The sequence below is a fragment of the Lissotriton helveticus genome, chromosome 7 (assembly GCF_964261635.1).
Source record: "Lissotriton helveticus chromosome 7, aLisHel1.1, whole genome shotgun sequence".
Lineage (NCBI taxonomy): Eukaryota > Metazoa > Chordata > Amphibia > Caudata > Salamandridae > Lissotriton > Lissotriton helveticus.
Genome location: NC_136068.1, coordinates 270664906 through 270684964, shown reverse-complemented (window position 1 = coordinate 270684964; position 20059 = coordinate 270664906). Strand labels below are relative to the sequence as shown.

Genomic DNA, 20059 nt, shown 5'->3' with positions numbered 1-20059 from the left:
AGAATGCTGACAAAATAATTATGTTTTCATATACACAATGGCACAATCATGTCCCAAGGAACCACGTTATATGCAAGTTTTATGAAAGAAATAGCACGAGTCCTCATACACTCCAAGGCCTGTAAACACCTGTGAAAATGTCCATTGTGCACGCCATGTAATACACTGAACGAATCTGGGATCTTTTTTGGAGGTGCCTTCCCATGTTTCTGCTTTGGTGACCAGCCTTGCGCCAGTGAGGAACTGTGCAGCCGAGACCTGTAAGTAAATAATACCTGTAGAGGGACCCGCTATAAGCGGGACCACAGCTGCCACATTGGTAAACAATTGTGTTTTTCCTCAAATTGCATGTGTAATGGCATAGTATGGCTACTACTATAAAACCAACCTTTCCTTATACAGAACGTGGCACCTAGACAGACGACGCCTAAACCCTAAAGACACCTAAAGAGACGATACTGATCTTCAAATCATATCCCTTGAGAAACCAGCTCAAATAACCATGACCCCTCAGTAGGGCATCTCAAGAGACTAAGTAAGCACTCCTGCATCCCATAGCGCGCGTCTTCACTCACAAGACCAAATTTATGAGGCACGCAGCGCGCAAAACTCACGGTTGTCAATCCATTTTTACTATGGACAATGTGCATGCAAAAAATGTTTAAACATGCCACTGGGAGCACAAAACACAGTGTTTAAAACTTTATGTGTAGGGACCAAGTATTAACTTACCTCACTTTAATACAGTTTAAGGAATGCTCACCATGTCCTGATGATGATCTTAAATCCCACAAGATCGAAACATCGTCGACCCAACCAAGGAAATTTTCCCCACTCCATTGTACATAGCCCTGTGGACTACACCTTGTTTTTATGTGACACTTTGTATACTTTCACCTTGTTCACTCAAGTCACATTATGCACCCTGTCACTCATGTGAGCACCTGAAACGTAATTTTACATGTGAATATGAAATAAATATTCCTTTACTTGTTACCCTACAAATTTTGGTTCTAAGACTGATTCACTACTAGAATTAGAATCTGTTACCCAGGACCTTTTTAGGCCACCTCGAACCATTGTTTTCTTACAATGCAATATAAGGAGTAAGCAAAGCATGGGCGGAGAACGACGGGGAGAATGGTTGGTACAGAGGCACACCGGAGGGCGATGTGCCGGGACAAGAACACTTACCTTGGGATGCCTCACGGTTGGGCAGGGGGACCGAAGGACGGCGGGTAGGACCACTCACCTTACGATGCCTCACGGCTGGGTGAGTCGGCCTACCAAGAGGGGGTAGCAAAAAGGAGACGGCGCTCGCAGCCCATCCCCCGCTGGTTGGCAGGGCACAACAGGAGTCCGACAGGTAGAGAGTTGAGCCTAACTCCGGGACAGCGGCTACACCCCCCACCCTCACGCAGAACGAAAAGAAAATCCAACTGAACGAACTGACCAAATAACTTGCAGCGACGAGTAAGCGTGCCAAATGATATGTAATAAGATACTGAGTAGATATACGTGTATTCCTAAATAAAACTGCGGCCAACAGTTGACCACCACAAGAAGTGTGTACGTTGGCTTTATTACAAAGGGGATACAACGTGATACATGCAAATAAGGGGGAGTGGGGCTGAGTGAGTGGGTTATGCTATCCCCACCCTTCCCCACTGGCTTTACCGGCTCCCACTACCAGACTATGGCAGTGCAGCGCTCTGTCCTGGGGGGCCATTGTCGTGAGTTAGTAGCCCACTTTGCTGGTAGCGAGATGCGGAAGAAAAAGCAGTGCCCCCCCAAAAAGAAAAAACCTGGTCAGGAGCCTAATGCGTCATGCAGGCCCGGACTGGCCGTTGTGGGCACCGGGCAATCCCCCGGTCGGCCACAAGGGTGGGGGCCGGTTTTGGGCCCTGGGGGCCGTTTTTGTTGCAGAGCCGTTTTTGCAGCATAGCTGCAAAATCGGCCCTGTAACAAAATCGGCTGAAAAGCGGCCCTGGCAAAGCGCTCGCCGGGCCGGCGGAGCACTTTGCCAGGGCCGGTTTTGGTTCCCAGTCCAGCGAGGGCATCATGTAGAGAGTGCTGGTAGCGGGCTGCGGTCTAGCAAACCCCTTTCGAGGTGGCCTGCTTTAAGGCCTGCTGTATGGCCTGCTTTAAGTCTCAGTCCCAAATTCGGAGATGGCCATCACCAAGCTGTATGCAAGATGTGCGTGAGGTGCGGACACAGGGGCTGCTGGAAGCTTCTCGCCTGCACTCTCCACAAGCTGGGGATTGCTGCTGCCAGTGTCCTCTACCCCTCCCCCCACACACAAACACCGTAACTGATGCCCGCTACTAACAGAGAGGTTCACTGGCGCTGGAAGCAGTCAATCAGTTAGCACTTCGGTTGGACTGAACTCGGTTGTGAACGCTTTGGGCATCTGAATAAGCATGCCCTGTATAAAAACTACTGAAGAGTGCTGGTCAATTGATACAACCAATAAAACCAATCGAAACCAACTGTCATAGCACACGAGCAACTCCATGACAAGTTGCTATGACATGAATGCCCTAGAAAAGTCCACATTAGGAGGTGCTGCCAGCTACCCATTCCCTGTAGCACAATAGCTGGTCTCTAGCCTGTTGGCAGTAGCACAACATGGATGCCACTGGCTCTAGTTCAAGAAGGAACATGAACCCTTTCTTTGACTGCTATTGGGGTACTAAAATGTAGCATTCTCGGGATTCATTTGGCCTGTCAGGGTTATGGGCCCATGTTCCACTGCACCTACTATACCGTGGTAAACACGTCCATGACTGTCGAGCTCCTTCGATTTTTTTGTCTGCCCATTCACGTCCTACTGCAGTTTTGTCCCTGCATTCTCCAGCTTGCCAATTCAATAGGCTACCACGGAGAAGAATGAGTAGTGGGCCCCATGTGCCAGTGCACATTTTACCCATGCACTAAAACTATCCCTGCGCCAGGTAGCAGCGGCAAAGTGCAACCCGGGGGGCGGTGCAGAGATGCTGCTCGCCCTCGTCCGCCATACCTGTACTTTCACCAGACTAGCAGCGAACTGCCTCATGACGGCCTCCATGGTGTAGGCGCTGGACCAGCTGTGGGGGGTGAGCAGCTCCATGCAGATGGCCTCCCCGTCCACCTCATAGCCGTTCTCAAGGCACGGGCTGAGCACCCGCATGAAGGGCGGCGAGAAGGGGAAGTTGTCCGGGAAGGTGAGGTTGAGCAGGATGTACTCGGTGCCCGTCTTGTTTATGTCCTGCCACAAGGTGGAGTCGTTGTCCAACTCCTGCAGCTTGACGTTCCTGTCGAAGAGGCTGTCCTCCACCAGCTCCATCATGATGAAGCGCTCACTCACCTTGCGGATGTCCTGCAGCTCCTTCCTCAGCTGTGTGCAGTGCTGGCGGTTGGGGGGCAGCTGGCACGGGTCTTGGAGGCGCCGCCGCCGGGCGCCCAGCCTTCCTTGGTGGCTCCTGAGCCCGGCTTGTCGGCGGCGGCCGCCGGGCACTGGTGTTCCTTGTTACTTTGCTCCAGCTACCGGTTCTTGACCTTTGCCGGGTTCATCTCGCTGCTGCCGCTGCCCCCGGGACAGGGCCGGTGCAGATTGCTGCTGTTCTTCTGGTTGTGGTTGCTCTTGTTGACTTCACCCACCATTGATTCCATGTCATGCTGGGGCAGTCAGTCTCCTGCTCTCCAGCGCCCACCTGCTGTGTGTGCCGAGCTCCTCTCTCTGCCGCCGGTCAGCCCGGAGCCAGCCTCTCCCTCTCGCTCCCTCTGCACAGAGCAGCAGTTCCTTTTGGCTGGCCAGAGCATTCTCCCTCTACTCACAGCTGCAGCAACTGTAAACTTTTGCAGAGCAGAAAAAAAGTTTGGATTCCGGTTGCTTGAGGCCAAGTGTCCAAGCAGCCTGTGAGCACAAGATGGCTGCCAACACTTACTGGTTTGAAGTGTTGGTAGCCAATTAGAGCCAAGCTCGTGCTCTGGAAGTTAGGCTCCGCCCATGTATCACTAGCTTTATTTTTTGATTTTCTCAAAAACTACTGAACGGATTTACACAATTTTTTAAAAGGTCTCTTTATGAAACAAGGGCTACCTTATTCTCAAATTTGGTGTAATTCCGTTTAGAAGTTTTTGCTGTAACTGTCTAAAGTTTCCTCTGGGAAATTGATTTTTTGACCTCTACTTTTTGAATTTCTCAGGAAGTACTGAACGGATTTACACCATTTAACCAAAAGGCACAAGTCTGAACCAAGGGCTACCTTTTTGCTAAATTTGGTGTAATTACGTTCAGCAGTTCGGGCTGTAACTGCGATTAAAGTTTCCTACGGGAAATTGCATGGGAAAAACACGTTTTGGGACCCCCCTTTTTTCTCAGCCCCCGCTAGACGAATCACACCAAGACTTTCAGGATAGGAGCATATTGGAGCGCCCCACCAGTTTTGAAAATTTCGCGAAGATTCCTCAACTGGCGCCAAAGTTATTCCAAATAGAATGTTGCGGACTTCCTATGGAAAATAGGTCCTAACTATAATTACCTACTGGCGGCCAGTAGGTTTTATATATATATATATATATATATATATATATATATATATATATATATATATATATATATATATATATATATATATATATATATATATATATATATATATATATATATATATATATATGTATATAGCCAATAAACGTTTCTTACACGGACCCTGGAGTGCGAGTCTCTTTTGTGTTTTCCCTGGAGTTATCAGTGGGTGAACCCTTTCGGATATATATATATATATATATATATATATATAAACACACAAGAGAGTTGCCCCCTCGGAAAAGCCACAAAAAAGGTAGGTTTCTATCCGTTTATTGCAGGAAGATTTGCAGCACAGCAGGCATGACACATTGCATTAAGTTTGTGCAGTTCGCCGACGCGTTTCGTGCATTCAAGCACTTCATCACAGGCATGCTGGTCAAACAGCGCAAGGCAGTGTGTGCACTATTTATTTCAAAGCATGAGTCCCGCCCATGTGGGCGTAAGCTCCTCGCAGAGCTTCTTGGTCTCCGTAGTGCTCATTAATTGTCCTCCAGTGAGTAGCTCATTGCGTTGCCAAATTAAACCATGATTAAAACCCGCTGTGGGTATGCAAAGTCTCACACTCATGCAGCGCCGCTTGTAGTAACTTCCCAAAACAACCTCCTTTCCAAACACGGTGCTCATCAAGTGAAGACACCCTCAAACCGCTTTCATGCAGCAGGGCTTTTCCACGGCCGGGCCAGCCGTAATCCATAAACACACAAGAGAGTTGCCCCCTCGGAAAAGCCACAAAAAAGGTAGGTTTCTATCCGTTTATTGCAGGAAGATTTGCAGCACAGCAGGCATGACACATTGCATTAAGTTTGTGCAGTTCGCCGACGCGTTTCGTGCATTCAAGCACTTCATCACAGGCATGCTGGTCAAACAGCGCAAGGCAGTGTGTGCACTATTTATTTCAAAGCATGAGTCCCGCCCATGTGGGCGTAAGCTCCTCGCAGAGCTTCTTGGTCTCCGTAGTGCTCATTAATTGTCCTCCAGTGAGTAGCTCATTGCGTTGCCAAATTAAACCATGATTAAAACCCGCTGTGGGTATGCAAAGTCTCACACTCATGCAGCGCCGCTTGTAGTAACTTCCCAAAACAACCTCCTTTCCAAACACGGTGCTCATCAAGTGAAGACACCCTCAAACCGCTTTCATGCAGGTCTGGTCGGACCGGCAGCGATTGCGGTACGAGTGTGGCATGAGGCTACCAGGTCCCTTAAATGGGATGGGAAGATAACTTTGGCCACGCCGTTATGGAGCTCGGATTGTTTGGGAGGTCTGTGGAAGACGAAAGGATTTGACAGGTGGGATCTCATTGGAATCTCCCAGATTAGAGATGTGTGGGGAAAGGATGGGATCATCACCTTCGAGGGATTGCAGGAACGACATTAACTGCAGGAAAGTGAGAGGTATCGGTATATGCAGATCTGTCATGCGCTGCTTGCTAACATCCCCCGTGGAGCTACACCCCCAGATGCCTCTCCGTTGGAGGACCGGGTGTTAAATGGTCATCTTCCGACCAAAACGATTTCCTTGATTTATAAAAAGCTCGTTTAATCATGGTTTAATTTGGCAACGCAATGAGCTACTCACTGGAGGACAATTAATGAGCACTACGGAGACCAAGAAGCTCTGCGAGGAGCTTACGCCCACATGGGCGGGACTCATGCTTTGAAATAAATAGTGCACACACTGCCTTGCGCTGTTTGACCAGCATGCCTGTGATGAAGTGCTTGAATGCACGAAACGCGTCGGCGAACTGCACAAACTTAATGCAATGTGTCATGCCTGCTGTGCTGCAAATCTTCCTGCAATAAACGGATAGAAACCTACCTTTTTTGTGGCTTTTCCGAGGGGGCAACTCTCTTGTGTGTTTATATATATATATATATATATATATATATATATATATATATATATATATATATATATATATCCAACCATACCAGGGTCCCTGTTTGGTAATGACGCCTCACAAAGGTCAGTTTTCAAAGCCCGCTTTAATGGAACACAGCCCGCCAGCAGGCGCAGTTTCAGAGTTCTCAATGTCCGTGTAACAAACGCCAGACGCGTTTCAGGTGAAGTACCTTTCTTCAGCGGCGTAGATAGGCAAATGCTGGCTGAGGGCGCTCACTGGGAAGCACTTCGTATTCATCCCCTGCTCAGGTAGGTGTGGCCTCATGCGAGGCATGCTGGGTGATGTAGTCCTTCCCTAGTATTACCACCGTGGGCACGACCCCCACGCCAGCGCGGTGAGCCTTAATAAACGGGAGTCTTCTTGCCCGCACCTGCCTTGCTTTGTTGGCCGCAAACCGGAGCAACGGAGCTGGAATCCCCTGTTGATTTCAGTCTCCCCACCTTCGCTCCCAAACGACAGCACCCACTGGATACCATCAGGGATCCGCTGTTGCGACAGGCGCATTACCGCGACCAGGAGGCCGCTATAAATCCAACCATACCAGGGTCCCTGTTTGGTAATGACCTTTGTGAGGCGTCATTACCAAACAGGGACCCTGGTATGGTTGGATATATATATATATATATATATATATATATATATATATATATATATATATATATATATATATATATATATATATATATATATATATATATATATATATATATGTGTTTTATTTAAGGCACAGAATCTGGTAGCTGCCTACCGACGCGTTTCACCACTAAGGCTTGGTCACATATATATTCCATATGTACCTGCACCGCAATTGAAGACACCACCACAATGCTAGATTAACCCTCTTTATTCTGGGAGCAGCAGCGGACACAAGGAGAAACCCTCAGCGTAGTAAAACACCTCATTGCCTACGCGTTTCAGAATTATCCCTTTTTCATGGCATGGCGTTGGTGAGGGAGATGGAAGCGTGCAAAATGTTGTTCACGTGTAGAAATAGTGAGTCTAAGTCCCGCCCCATTGGGCTTGTTATCGCAAGGCACACTGGTCTATGTAGTCCAGAGCAGTTTTACACAATCCATAGTGGGTGCCGCTTGCGTTAATCCCTCCTGGTTATTGCCCGTTGGGTCACTCACAGTCCCCCTCTGAATCCGTTGCTTCTCTTGCGCTCCGTCGAACAGGTGTGTTGTTTCGTGTAACGTGTCCCTGCTTGAGACACACGGAACTGCGGCAAGCTGCGGGGTAGTCTTCGCGGCCTTTGCTGGCCACTATATACTCCATGTGAACCTGCACTGCAATTGAAGACACCACCACAACGCTAGATTAACCCTCTTTATTCGGGGAGCAGCAGCGAACACAAGGAGGAACCCTCAGTGTAGAAAAACACCTCATTGCCTATGCGTTTCGAGAATGATCCCTTTTTCATGGGATGGCGTTGGTGAGGGAGACGGAAGCGTGCAAAATGTTGTTCATGTGTAGAAATAGTGAGTCAAAGTCCTGCCCCATTAAGCTTGTTATCGCAAGGCGCACTGGTCTATGTAGTCCAGAGTAGTTTTACACAATCCATAGTGGGTGCCCCTTGCGTAAATCCCTCCTCGTTATTGCCCTTTGGGTCGCTGACAGTCCCCCTCTAAATCCGTTGCTTCTCTTGCACTCCGTCGAACAGGTGCGTTGTTCCGTGTAATGCGGAGAGAAGATGATGAGTGAGTATATTTCATTTCAAAATCTTTATTTCGGTAAATTAGAACCATAAAAGATACATAAAAACACATATCATTTGTTATACAATTACAATAGTCCAATTAGAAGGTCATGTGAGCAATTTATACAGAAGAAACATGGAATGGGGAGTATATGACCCTTATGCCTTTATATTAAAACATAAATATTAATATAAATATATTAAAAAGGCATCAATAATTAAAAGAGGAAAACACATAATATTTAGACTTGGATTCCTCAACCAATCATGACAAATTCCAGTATTATTAAGATATAAAACAATTAATATCTATACATTTATTAATACATGGTACAATATAAATGTCTATTTCATTTCATTAAGACAACTGTGTTGTTTAAATCGATTTTAAGACAGTACGGACCGTTCGCTAAAGTTTTAGGCCTGCTTTGGCTCATAAAAAACTAATTGCTAGCAGAAATCTACTGATGCCAAAGAAAATGACCTGTGCAGTGTCAGTGTTTAAGATCCTTTCCGCCTCTTTGCATGATCTCATACCGAGGTTTAAGCAGATCGGTTTGATCCATTTTTTCCTAGCTTTAGCGTAAGCGGGACCGAAGAAAAGAATGTGCAACTCATCTTCTTTGGCTTTACCTGGGCATAGAGCACACAAAACATCTATCTTTTCAGTATGATTACTGGTCCAACTTGCTACAGTTGTATTAATATTCAATACACCATATCTAAATTTCATATATAGTGCTTTGGCAAGTGGGGGATGTACCTCATCCGAGAACTGCTCAAAATATGCCCTATCTTTAAACAAAAGGAAGCTACTCGTTAGAGTCCCACCTGCTAGATCATGTAGCACACTATTTTGGATGTATGCCAAAAAAGTAGTTTTTAATACCTTTTTCGAAGCTTGGGTCAATGTAGACGGGTCATCCCAGAACTGCGATAAACCAATCCTTTTCAGCCATATGCAAACATGTCTAAGCCATGTAATACTTTTATTCTGGTCCAATTCCATTATCTCTTCTAGACCGGCCTTATAATCTAACAACTCTGGAGTTGACCAAAGTCTCACCCATAAAGTAAGAGGTCTTAAAATTGCATAGAGATCAGTCCGTTTTATGCTCAGATCAAGAACAATTGGTATTAATAGTGTATGTACAGGTAGCCTTAACAAAGCTCTATAGAATTTATTTTCACCCACCTCAAAATTCTTTTTGCAAAAGGGTCCCCATGTTTCAGCCCCGTATAATGCAGCAGATTGGGCTTTATATTTGAACACCACTAATGCTAGGGAAAGAGCCTTAGAAAAACTATTCCCATGCCTTTTCATAATTGACAACGTATTTTGTGTCAGGGTTATCTTACTTTTTGTCTATTTGGGTCTTCCATGATAATTTAGTATCCAAAGAAACATCCAAATAACTAAAACTCTGTACATATTCCAACTTTTGACCATTCAAAACCATATTTTCCCGAAAAGTTTTGTGGGGCTTTATAGCCATTTATTTGGTCTTGCTGATATTAATTTGAAGGGGGTCATATCCGACCAGCACCAGCACGGGAGGGGGACCGGCAGAGTCCCACAGCACTTTACTGCCTAGTGCATCACAGAGCCCACCGAGCGCCGTGAGGGAAACGGCAGGCAGGACCCAGACCACAAATCCCAGGTGCCCCGGTGGCAGAGGCGCACCTGGGACGTCACTGCCTGCGCCAGGCGGCGGATACAAACATCGGAGCACCGACAGCTCCTTGGGGGTCATATCCGACCAGCACCAGCACGGGAGGGGGACCGGCAGAGTCCCACAGCACTTTACTGCCTAGTGCATCACAGAGCCCACCGAGCGCCGTGAGGGAAACGGCAAGCAGGACCCATACCACAAATCCCAGGTGCCCCGGTGGTAGAGGCGCACCTGGGACATCACTGCCTGCGCCAGGCAGCGCATACAAACATCAGAGCACCGACAGCTCCTTGGGGGTCATATCCGACCAGCACCAGCACGGTAGGGGGACCGGCAGAGTCCCACAGCACTTTACTGCCTAGTGCATCACAGAGCCCACCGAGCGCCGTGAGGGAAACGGCAAGCAGGACCCAGACCACAAATCCCAGGTGCCCCAGGTGGCAGAGGCGCACCTGGGACATCACTGCCTGCGCCAGGCGGCACATACAAACATCGGAGCACCGACAGCTCCTTGGGGGTCATATCCGACCAGCACCAGCACGGGAGGGGGACCGGCAGAGTCCCACAGCACTTTACTGCCTAGTGCATCACAGAGCCCACCGAGCGCCATGAGGGAAACGGCAAGCAGGACCCAGACCACAAATCCCAGGTGCCCCGGTGGCAGAGGCGCACCTGGGACGTCACTGCCTGCGCCAGGCGGCGGATACAAACATCGGAGCACCGACAGCTCCTTGGGGGTCATATTCGAGCAGCACCAGCACAGGAGGGGGACCGGCAGAGTCCCACAGCACTTTACTGCCTAGTGCATCACAGAGCCCACCGAGCGCCGTGAGGGAAACGGCAAGCAGGACCCAGACCACAAATCCCAGGTGCCCCGGTGGCAGAGGCGCACCTGGGACGTCACTGCCTGCGCCAGGCGGCGCATACAAACAACGGAGCACCGACAGTTCCTTGGGGGTCATATCCGACTAGCACCAGTACGGGAGGGGGACCGGCAGAGTCCCACAGCACTTTACTGCCTAGTGCATCACAGAGCCCACCGAGCGCCGTGAGGGAAACGGCAAGCAGGACCCAGACCACAAATCCCAGGTGCCCCGGTGGCAGAGGCACACCTGGGATGTCACTGCCTGCGCCAGGCGGCGCATACAAACATCGGAACACCTCCTGTCCCCGCGGGACGCGCGCGGGGCTGCCGGGCTAAGCCCGGGCAAAGGGCGGGCCCTCTACGGCCCTCAGAGGCCAGAGGAGGATGGGATGGGCCACCCCACCTGACCTATTCCAAGGAGAAGGTATTGAGACGCTACATACTATTTGACTCCCATTGTACCGCTCATTGTCACTTTTATTACTTTTATTTTTTTGGAATTCTGCCTACTAATCATGTCCATCTAGGAGGAGCTCAATGCCCTGTGTGGCACTAAGTATGTCCAGGATGTTGTATCCCCCCTTATTTTGGCCAGCGTCTTTGACAATTTAAACGGTACTCCGCGGGATGTACCTCTACCCTTCAATATAGACCAAACTCAAGCCAATGCATTGCTCCGGGGTCTTATTTTCAAAAGGAAGCATGATGGGGAAAATGTCAATGAGAACCTACCTAAAATCCAGAAATTACCTACTAGCCCTACGTCTTACCCCTCTAAACTTATTACACCAATGGTGGATAAGGCTGTGGATATAACAGATGACCCTGTACCCCTCCTTCAATCGACTTTACTGGCTCAGATTGAGCAATTGTTAATATCTGCCATTTCACCTTTGGTCACAAAAATCCATGACTTGGGGGACAGGCTCACCAGTATTGAAAAAATACTTAAAAGGAATTCTCCACCAACCAATAAAAAAGCAACTCCAATTTGCCCTAATTCTCCCATCAACGCCGAAAAGTCCAAGCCCATTACATGTAAGAATGCTCAAACTCAATTACCTCCTCGTAATACATCTACCTCAAGTGGCTCTAAAGCAACATTAAAACCCGCGTTAATAACTTACACAGTGGCTAGAGCCGCCCAAGAAAGAACGCCACATATTAATTTACCTCCCGAAGCCGCCCCATATGTGACAGTCCTCTCTGGGGTCCCTGAACCCAGTCAGGGGAAACACGAATCTCATCAGGACCTGCTAAATAAGGTTATTTTCTGGGTACAGAACAACAGACCTTTGCCACCTGATCTTGATGGTGGAATCATGAGCGTCGGGAGGGTGGGGTGGCTAGGCTCGCTGCCCAAAGACACTTCGGGGGACTTGGTGTTAATTAAATTTAGGAATAGGAACATCGTCCCCTACTCACGATTTAGCCAGCCCAAAGAAGGGGATGGCCCCATTAGTATTTGGGACTTGCATGATTTCTACCCGAGCTCCCTACACTTTCCGTTATTTAGATCAGCGGCAAAGAAATACAGCTCCTGGAGAAGGGGATCCTGTGCACCTTGCGCCACTAACCCCATAGCGTAAAATAGATTCGATCCTTTGTTTAAAAATCGAACTTTGGGAGAACCAATTACAAAGAGGCAACCCACGAGTTTTAGCTCAACTGACACGGTAGTATGTACCTAGTAAGCAAACTGCTGACATAGGTTTGGCGATGTTCTTCCCCTGAACCTTAAGCTGTTTTTGTGGCACTGTATGCATGACCCTTTTTGTTTTATTTTTTGAGATGTCCTACTTGATAAAGAAATGAAATGTTTTACTTTGATTAGTTGACCCGTCTTATCAATTTAATCCTGTTTTAATAGTTGATATTAACCTTGTAATGAAATGTTAAGGCATTTACTTATGTATTGTTGTTGCTTTTATGATTTTTAAACTAAAATCGAATAAAGCTAATATGAACTGAACTATTAATTTGAAGGCCTTTATTGTTGCAATATGTTTGGAACTAAATTATTAGACATTGTAACCCCTTGGGTGTTTGCAATATTAATATTGTGTCATCAGCGAATAGAAGTGCTGGTACCAATTCTCCCCTTAATTTTGGTGCATTATTTTTACAGCCATTCAAAAAATTTGGAATATCGTTGATGGATAATGAGAATAACGTGGGTGCCCGTAAGCATCCGTGGCAAACCCCGCTCTTTATGGGGATTGGTTCTGTTAATTTGCCCCTTGGACCCCATCTAACCTTGGCATAATTATTTTCATGTAGCCTCATAATCTGCTCAAGAAGGTTAGCTGGTAACCCTTGGCATCTCAATGACTCCCAAAACAAATCCCAAGGAATAAGATCAAACGAAGCCTTAAGATCTACAAAGGCTACGTGGAGATGTCCCTTTCTTAAGTTTACATATTTCCAACACAGACAACAAAATCTGAAGGCCTGATCTATGGTACTGGTTTTAAGTCTGAACCCTTCCTGAAATTTTGAAAGAACAGTGTTTTCCTCAGTCCATATATTTATATGATTTAAAATATGCCTTGCAAAAACTTTCTGTAAAATATCAATTAAACTGATAGGGCGAGAGTTTACTGGGTCGTAAAGATTACCCTTTTTAAAAATAGTAAACATTTCCGCCCCTTTCCATGTTTCTGGGATATCTGCGCCCGCTACTATAGCATTACATAAGTAGTTAATGTAGGGGCCCCAGACACTAGTTTCATGCTTAAATAGATCTCCCGGAATTTTGTCAGGTGCGGGTGCTTTCCCTGGTTTAACTAAATTGATAGCCTGTATTGTTTCATCTAAATCAAAAACTAACTTATCTTTGCTTGGACTAGTTGTAACCTATCATTAGATAAGGCCCTACCACTCTCTGGTGCTGCGTATCACCTTGTAAAGTGGTCAACCCAAGTAGCTACATCAAGATAAATATCTTTTGCTTCCTTCCCTGTTTTATTTTCTTTAGCCACAAGCCTCCAAAAGCCCATTTGGTCCTTGTTCTTTGCAGCCATAGGCAAATCGGACCAATTTTCATCGTCCCATGTTATTTTAGCTTTCTCCAAAGTTTTCCTATACTTAAGCCTGGCATCTTTTATGTTAAACATACTGCCATTTTTTATGGCGTGTATTAATTCCAACTTGGCATTGCAACAGTCCTTATCATACCAAGGGTTTTCTTCATTACTAAGGGTTTTTACATCTCCACCAGGCTTTTTTGACATTTTGGTTACCAAAGGAACCAATATTGTCAAAAAATGCTTGTGTAGTTCTAGAAATGCATCTTCCACCAATGGTGAAGTTAGATGTGTGCCAAAAGTATCGACAAATGTATTATACATTTTTGCCAATAAGTCGCCATGCTCTAATATATGTGCTCACTTTAAAGAGCGGCGGTTGAGTATATAGTGTAGGCATTGCTAGATGGAGGCTTTGACTCCAGATGCTGCAGACTTTCTTAAGACTTGTAGGAGTGGCCATCTTTATCCTTTGTGCATAGGTTCCTTGTATGGTCTTCCTTGCTAGGCAATTGAATTTCATGGTCCCATTTTGCCAGAAGCTAGATTTCTTTGCGACTTGATGTCAGAGTGATTCATTAGCTAGTACACAGAGAAGTACACTGAATAACACTGGAGATATACACTCTAAACACGCTATATTAATCTTTTGAAGTTTTGTAATGAATTCTATGCTGGAGCCATCTGGTTGTATTCTTTGAACTCTTCACTGTCACAGTAATCTGATTTTGTGCAAATAATTCTATAATGGAGTCATCTGACTTTGTATTGCAAATCTTATATTGGAGTCATCTCATTGAATACTATAAATTTAGTACTGAAACCATTTTGTAGGCCTACAAACACCATTGTACAGAATTGTTACTTCACTTGAGTTAAATAAGGTAATGAAGTATTTCTAGTGGTACTGAAATGACTGTATTGGTGTCAGGCCTTCCAAGACTGTGACTGGCCAACTCCACACAATTTTCACCCTGAGAATCAAGAAATGCCAAGGTAAAGGAGAACTTTCCGCTCTGAATCGCTGCTGGAGTTCCACTGTTCCTGAGCAGAATTCCAAGATGGCCACCGACTTGGGAGAGGAGTCGGCGGTCTAGTTGTTGTCTCTACACTCAGGTGCTAGCGGCTAGGTGAAGTGCGCGATCCCATCCTACTGCACACTTCACCTGAGGCAAAAGGAGAATAGGAATCTAGTTTTCAAGCTCCTGTTTTTTCCCTGCTTTACCCTGTTTGTGTGTCGCGTCTATCTTTCCTTTATTCCGTAGGTCTAGTTGGACTTTCTTCCCCCTTCCTTTTTATTTATTTCCCCTTTATTTTCTTCACTGTTTGCCGAGAGCTCATTTAGACTTCAAGTTCAAGATTTTCAGGGAGAAGACTGCGTCGAGTCTTCACTCACCTCACGCTCCAGTTAATCTTCAGTCAGAAGTTCGACGGCTCCCCGCTATCTGCAGAGGCGAAAAGACAGATTAGTGGGCGCAGCGTTTTTTTTAAGGCAATTGCATTTTTTCAAGAAGAAGTTCACAGAGCCTATATGCTAGAATAGTAGAACCTTGAATACAAGAAGTCAAGAAAGAAAATACCAGGAAATAATAGAGAATTTTGGAGAGACAATATTTACCAGTAAATCCTTAGATTTTTCTCTTAATACTAAAGAGTGCCTGAAAAGCAAAAGAGCTGAAGGAACGATTCCAGAGCAGTCTCTTCTCTGTTTGTTATTTTATCCAAATTCCCCCTTCCCCCTTCGGGTTCCTTGAGAATCTAGTTTTCAATAACAGATACTAAGTATCCTAGAGGCGGAGTTGGGAAAAGAGCAACAATTGTTCCTGTTCCTGTGCAAGACGTGGTAAGAGTTCACAGTAGTCTCTGACAATTGGTGAAGCTTAAAATACTAATGTACATGTATTGCATTAAAAATCATTAACTACGTGAATTTAGGATTATTGGAGTGACAGATTTAATTTTCAACTTGCTGAAGGTAATTATGGAAGCTAGACCCATATAGTAGCCCAGGTTATTCTTTGTAATTTTGCAACTATTATTATTATTTTCTTGCAGGTCTATGAAATAATAGAGTTGTTATTAACCAGAGAGAGTGGATAATGCAGAGAATATGATTAGATACATATTGTGATATAGTAGAACCAATGAATTTTACTCTTACTGACTATGATTCAACAATTGTTATCTTTTAGATACTCCTGCCTCCACAGTGCAGGATGAGACCTTGATGAAGATCTGGCAAAGTGAATATATCTGGCATCACCCTTTCTCTCTCTCTCTTGTCTCATCCCTCTTTCCCTGATCTACTGCTGACTGGCAAACTAATTATTTGCATGGTCACCAGTGGGACCCTGGAAGTGTGGATATTGGCATTGGTGCTGCTGGATCCAAATTGCCAGGTTAGTGCAAGTGTGCCATCTTTATACTGAAGCTAGGTTTAGCCTGGGGAACGTTCGCACTCACACTCTAATCGACTGTCCCAACCCCTTGACAATCCATATAACTGAGGATACTCCTTTACCTTGTTCCCTTCCTATTCCAGTTGTTATCATAGCCCTAGAAGGCTTCTCAAAAGCCCACATCTCTAACATGATTTGAGATAATCCTCTACCCTAGTAAAAAGACAATCAAGAAAGAAACAATGAAATACAAACCACACTTCTGTGTATTATAGTAACTTAATATTTTGTGTTCTTTTTTTTTATCAAAAAGAAACACGTGCAAACCCTGTCATAGGGGAGAAACTAAATTGCAGATTAAGCAAAAACCCAAAATAAATCACTTATTAAAATAGTTTTACCTATATGACATTAATTTATTGTTCAATGTGGCAGGGAGCAGTGTGGTGATGAACATGATTATCAGCCAGATCTGAGGTGTCCAGGCTAGCAAGTGCATCCTTCATTCAGAGCCGAATTGGATCCTAGACCTGCCCCAGCCTCGATCCATATGGTGAGTACTCGACCAAAGTCATCTCCAGATTCAGGGATCAGGAATCACGCTAGATAACCAAAGCAGTGCAATCACAAGCCTAGAAAGAAAGATAACAAAAAAGTACAGACCTGCAAGATGAGAGAGGATTGGCCCGTGAGTGTCCAAGAATAATCAATTTCAGCTCAGCAGCAACATGGGGGTTTAAAATACTATTCAGTTTGCCAAAAACAAAGCACCAATACACACACAAGACTGTGCAAGAAGCAAAAATATGGACCAAGTCATTGCCCTCTTGTCCACACCAGAATCATCAGTCGTCTGCCTGAAGCTTCATAGCATAAAGCGATGTGGGGTGTAGTAAAAACCGTTAACACATCTAAAGTGGTACACCTTAACCAGTGAGACATTAAGAACCATTTGTGCCAAAATGTTACTACGTTTGATGTCAGCTGCAGTAACTTCTGTGGTAAGGGCTCGGCTCTGTTTGATGGCCCAACAACAAGGGGTTATGCGAACACTGTAGCACCTTATCTTCAAGACCAGATATAAAATGTCAGACCTGAAGATACCTATAAAAGCTGGTTTGAGGGCAAGAGTATGTTGCTGCAGATTTTCAAATGAAAAAAAGACCGCGCCCTCAAAAGGTTGACCAAGAATGAAGAGTCTTGCCTTCTCCCAGTTATCACGAAAACAATCATGGACACAGGAGAGCAAGTAAGGGTTATAACCCAGATAAATTAACTGACACCACTGTAGTCTACAACACACCATTCTGTAGTCTACAACACACCATTCCACTGTATGGCACTTTATTCCACTCTGCACTATCCCACTCCAGTGTACACCACTATACTCCACTTAACTACACTTTACTACACTTTATCCTACTCTACATCACTGTATCATACTCTGCTCTACGCCACTCCACTCTCCAAAATTCTACTACACTGTATGTAACTCCACCCCACAACACTGAACTGCACCCTATGCCACTCTATGACACTCTACTCCACGCTATCCCCTCCCACCTTACGCTACTGTACTACACTGTATGATACTTCACTACACGCCACTCAACTTCTCTCTACAATAATCCACTCCACAATATGATATGGGATTTCACTCTATGACACCTACCTCCACTGTACTCTACAACACTCATCTTGATGATACTCCACTCTATAGCACTCTACTACACCCTACTCTAAAACACGGTTCTCCACTCTATGGTCTATAACATCATTCTCTTCTGTTTGCCCCAGAGGTCCACTGTACAACTCGCTGCTCCAGTCTACAATACACGACGTCAGTATATGAGACACCATGCTTTACTCACTGATAAGCCTCTACACTCTACTCTACTCCATTCCAATCTACAATACTCCACTAGATGACAACAGACTTTACAACACTCTCCTCCACTGTACTGTACAGCACTCCACATAACTCTCCACTCGCAACACTGGGCTCTACGTTTTGAAACACATTATTTTAACAATTTTAAAAAATCATTGAAATTCAATAAAAAAACAAAGGTTAAAGCTATGTTATAGTTAGAAAAAGGGTTTCTCCCTATACTAACCAAGCTTAAACAACACAAACTTTACAAATAAAAATACTAAGCCTAAAGTTATAACTTTCATTTACAATTTATCCACCACCTTCAAGTTATTAAAAGTAGCGCACCTCATTACACACACTTTTCAGCTCTCTAACTAGGCAACACTAACTATAACGCATGTCGCTTCTTAAAAGATGTAAGTTTCTTTACATCAGGAATAATGATTTTCTAATTGAGATTAGGTAAGAATCAGATTTAGGAAATGACGATTCTAGATTTTTGTACATCTGGCCCAAAGTTTCATATGGAAGTCAATTTGTCTCTTCAGGACTGAGCTCCATGCAGTCTGATATGATTAACCTTAGCTACTTATGCTATTTGATTGGAACGTTGCAAGCAGTTGTGTGAACTGGAACCAAAGTTATCATCAAACTAAAATAACCTTTTCAGTGGAAACAGACTGAACACAAAGTTTGCTACCTCCAGCTTTGTATTATTACTCAATTGGCAATAGTGACTGTGTAGTTATGGTCTCACTGGCAATTCAAAAGGCATGTTTTGGGTCCCTAATAAATTTGGAACTATTTGATAAATCTAAATGGAAGTTAAGCTTTGGCTTGTAAATTTTTGTGCAGGCCCTTCCGGGATGATGTGAAAAGTTAAAAGAGGGGACTACTCCTAGTGGCCCTCCCCCCTCGGACAAGCATTTCCCCCCACTAACCTCAGAATCATCCTTGACAGTGAGCTCTCCAGGAGATGACAGATCAATTAGGTTTGCATCCTCTGCTTCAACACACTCAGAATGCTCCACAGAGTCTTCAGATGGTTCCCAACCAACACCAGAAGAACCGTCACTCAAGTCTGCATCACCAGTCGACTCGACTACGGGAACGCCCTTTAAGCCGGAACCACCACCCTCCTCCTCAAGCACCTCCAAACAATACAGAATGCAGCAGCAAGAATCATCTTGGACCTGCCTAGACGATCCCCCATCTACACACACCTCTATAGCCTGCACTGGCTCCACGTCAAGAAGAGATGCCACTTCAAGCTGCTCATGCCTGTCTATATAGCGCCCCACAACACAGTACCAGAATACCTGAACAACCACCTGACCTTCCACTAGCCCACCAGACACCTGCAGTCTGCCTCCCTGGCCCTCTCACATCCCCTGTATCCATCGTAACCAAGGCAGAGGACGCTCCTTCTCTCACCTTGCAGCCAAAGCCTTGCAAACCCTAAACTTTGTAAAAAAAAACACATTTTCCTCATATTACTGCGATAGAAAAGTTCTGGAATCTGTGGGAAGCCACAAACCTCCACCCATCCAGAGTTTCCCCAAGTCTTCAGATAAAAATGGTACCTCATTTGTGTGGGTAGGCTTGTGGCCGCGACAGTAAACAGTCCAAAATGCAACATGAACACATAATTGTTTCCAGTGAAAACGCAACCTTTTCCCTCAATGTGCCTAGCTGTGGATTTTGCACCCTAGCTCAGTCGACATGTAGGGAAACCTAGCAAGCCTGTACATGTTTAAAAACTAGACACCCAGGGGAATCCAGGATGGGATGACTTGTGTGGCTCTTACCATGCTCTGTTACCCAGAATCCCTTGAAAACCTCAAACTTTGTCTGGGGTAGAAAGACTATGGGTCATATGCTCAAGGAGTAATCGCAGAGTTAACGGCACTTTATCGCAGTCAAAGTGCTGATAATTTTATCGCCCCATTCACAAGCTGATGCTAACAGCCCATATCACCAGTTTACCTGTGTTAGGAGCCGCAACATTCTCAACGACCAGCCAGGTAGGTGATAAGAACCCAAAAAATG

The 20059-nt window shown here is 45.3% G+C and overlaps 1 pseudogene; it reads right to left on the bottom strand.

Moving 5' to 3' along the window:
• Positions 1–2867: 2867 nt before the first annotated feature.
• LOC144769037 (uncharacterized) lies at positions 2868–3652 on the bottom strand (annotated as a pseudogene).
• Between the last annotated feature and the right edge of the window lie 16407 nt (positions 3653–20059).